Below are 3,322 nucleotides of genomic sequence, written 5' to 3' on the forward strand. Positions count from 1 at the left end.
CTGGACGGGTTCTCGGGTCTTTAATTGGGTTTTCCTCTTCCTCCTCCCGTCTGAACCGGGGGGTGCGTCCTCGTCTTCACACGCCTCCCAAAAAGATCTCAAGACCCCCCCCCCCCCCCCCCCAAAAAAAAACTCCCCAAAAAAGACCGGAGTGGTTTGATTAGAGAAGTCGCCTGAGAGCCGACAAGCTGATACATCTGCTGCGGCCATGGTCATTGAGATGGGGAGGAGAGAGAGGAAGGGGGGGGGGGGGCATGAACGTGTGTGTGTGTGTGTGTGCGTGTGTGTGTGTGTGTGAATGGGAGGGTGGGGGCTCCCTCCGCCTCTCCTTCCTCGGTACCTGTCAGTGACGAGGAGCCGGAGGAGAAGCTTCAGCTTGAAGCTGTCATCGGGCCCTCTGGACCTGTCTGCCTCACTCTGTCACACACACACACACACACACACTCCGTGTGATGTGGATACAGAGTGTGTGAGTCGTGAGGCAGCGTGTGTGTGTGTGTGTGTGTGTGTGTGTGTGTGTGTCGTAGAGATTCCTTGCGACCGAGCCGGTTTTCAAAAGGCGTTTAAAAAAAAGAAAGAAAAAAAAGCGGAGACGTTGCAGACGGACCGGCGGGGCACGCCGCCCCGACACCGACGCTCCCTCTCCCGGACTGACGGGCCAATCGCAGGCCACCGCTCGCCCTCCCTCCCTCCACATCTCTCTCTCTCTCTCTCTCTCTCTCTCTCTCTCTCTCTCTCTCTCTCTCTCTCTCAGTAACTCACACTCCCTCCTCTCCTCTCCCTCGCTCTCCGTCTCTCTCACACTCTGGTTTTCATTCCTTTGCGTTCAATCCGTGCATCCCTTCCTCCTCCTAATCCTCCTCCTCTACCTCTTCCTCCCTCTTTCCTCCTCCTCCTCCTCCTCCTCACACCTTTTGGTCAGAAGAGGAAGAGGAAGCCCGGGGAGAGACGCCGAGAGGATGAAACTCTGACACGCCGACACGCCGGCAGGGAAACGAGAGCACAACTGTGAGTACGGCTCCTTTCACCTCTCACTCAGGCTTAACGCTGTCTCACACACACACACACACACACACACACACACACACACACACACACACACACACACACACACACAGACACACACACACACACACACACACACACACACACACACACGTGTCCGGCATGTGCTCCCCACACGCCGATGCGTCCTCCGCTCAAGTGTCTTTGTCTCTTTTTTCCCCCTGCAGCCACAGAAGTGTGTGTGTGTGTGTGTCTGCGTGTGCAGTGTGTGTTTCTCGTGCCCGGTGCGCACAACGCTAACACAAACAGTGCGACAAAAAGTGTGTTCTGCACTCCATGATACGAGGGGGGACGGGGACGTTCTGCTCTCACTTCAACGGCTTCACTTTCACGCCTCAAGTCCTAAACTGTGTTTCTTTGTTTCCCTCTGGATGAAAAGCTGAGCGACGTCGCTCCTCATGCCGCTGGGTTGTGCGCATTGTTGTTGTTGTTGTTGTTGGCGGCGTGAGGGGGCGGGAGGGGGGGGGGCACGCCGGGTCCCCACACGAGAAGAGGGAAGCGTCCCTGCTCTTATCTCTCGCATAAGCTGCTGTAAGCCAATAGAAGCCTGCGGGGCGAGGAAGAGGAGGAGAGGAAGGGAGGTGCTTCCCTCCTCGACGGCATCCCGAGCGATCCCCGCCGCTTATTGTGCGGCGCCTCGGCCGAAGGGGAGGGGGGGGGGGGGGGAGAGAGGAGGTGGGGGGGGGCACGCCGCGAAAAAGACCCTCCGGACTCTCATCGCGTCTCCTCTCGGTTCATCTCCGGGTTCTTCTCCCGTTTCCAGAGCGAGGAGGATCATGTGATGGCGGTGGAAGTGCAGACAGTGGATCCTGCAGAGAGGACACAGATTACATTTCCCCCCCCGGAGGAAGAGGAGGAGGAGGAGGAGGAGGAGGAGGAGGAGAAAGAGGAGGAGGACACTCTTCTCGTTTAAAGAGCTTCCATTGGCTCTGACGCCGCGGTCGCATCACAGGTGATGTTACACCTGCGAGGCCGCGGGGTTCACTTGACGTACTGAGCGAACGCTGAACTCTGAGCGACGTCACGTTTCACTAAACTCGTGATAAGTTCCTCTTAACAAAGTCAGAGTTCACTAACAAACACATCCACGTCACCGTGAGGCTCGTGGGAATCTAACAAAGTAACTCATGTCTTTGTAAACTTCATATTTCTACCTGTAAAGTCTTCTCTGAAGGGCGGATGTTTCTGCTTCCGGGTCGTAGAGCACCAGCAGAAGCTTCTGAGGATTTAAAGCCGCAGTACGCAAAAATCCAAGACAAAACACCGGTTGTTTGTAGTCGCTGTCGCTGACTCGTGTTCGTCCGGCGCTTTGAGAGCGAGAGCGCTGGAAACGAACACACACACACACACACACACACACACACACACACACACACACACACACACACACACACACACACACACACACACACACGGTACATCAAGGTAAACAAGACAAATATCTCCCTTTTCCTCCTCTGCACACTTCTTCTTCTTCTTCTTCTTCTTCAGCTGAACTCACTCTCCTCCATCAGGAAGTGACATCATCAAAAAAAATCCCCCCCAAAAAACTAATTTAAACTCTAAATTAACGCTTTAAAAAAAAAAAGTAAACTCGTTTCAGACTCTTCGTACGCTTCATAGTCGAGGAGTTAACAACCTCTTTAATCACGTGTCTCACGGCCGAGTCTGTGATGTCCTGCAGTTATTAAAGCTCCTGAACGCATCGCTCCGTGTGTACGACTGTATCGATCAGCTGGTTGGGAACCCGATCATCAATAGAGACCCTCACGAGGCCAAAGGGGGGGGGGGGGGGGCGGGTTTCCTCTCCCCCAGAGGGCTCTATTACACAGCGTGTGTGTGTGTGTGTGTGTGTGTGTGTGTGTGTGTGCTTCATCTCCTGACAAGGTCAGATCACACTCGCCTGCTTCAACTCACTCGGCCGCATGTGAACGCATGAAAGACACATTCAGGGAATCAATAAAATGTCAAACTGCTCTTTAAATATTCAGATTCCTCCGCTGATCGAGTTACGTGGAGAGGAAGCGACGCTTTCATCTCCTCCGCTTGTTTCCTCCACCTGGGTTTGTCGGTAATTGCAGATCTTCAACAAGACGAGAGCAGGAATCTGACTTTAGCAGTAGCAGCATTAGCTCCCCACTGTACCAAGCTAGCACTGCTGTTAGCTCCCCACTGTCCCAAGCTAGCACTGCTGCTAGCTCCCCACTGTCCCAAGCTAGCACTGCTGCTAGCTCCCCACTGTCCCAAGCTAGCACTG

At 54.3% G+C, this 3,322-nt stretch overlaps 1 long non-coding RNA gene across 1 annotated transcript in view; it reads left to right on the top strand.

The window, feature by feature from the left end:
• Window positions 1–763: 763 nt before the first annotated feature.
• The window catches only part of LOC137786177 (uncharacterized), a 226,390-nt gene continuing 223,831 nt past the window's right edge, over window positions 764–3,322 (top strand). The window contains exon 1 of the long non-coding RNA XR_011077559.1: window positions 764–1,008. This is a non-coding gene — a long non-coding RNA (uncharacterized lncRNA). The remainder of the gene's footprint in view (window positions 1,009–3,322) is intronic.

Source organism: Clinocottus analis, unplaced genomic scaffold, assembly GCF_023055335.1.
Source record: "Clinocottus analis isolate CAN_PGR_092001 unplaced genomic scaffold, fCliAna1.0.p SCAF_16, whole genome shotgun sequence".
NCBI lineage: Eukaryota > Metazoa > Chordata > Actinopteri > Perciformes > Cottidae > Clinocottus > Clinocottus analis.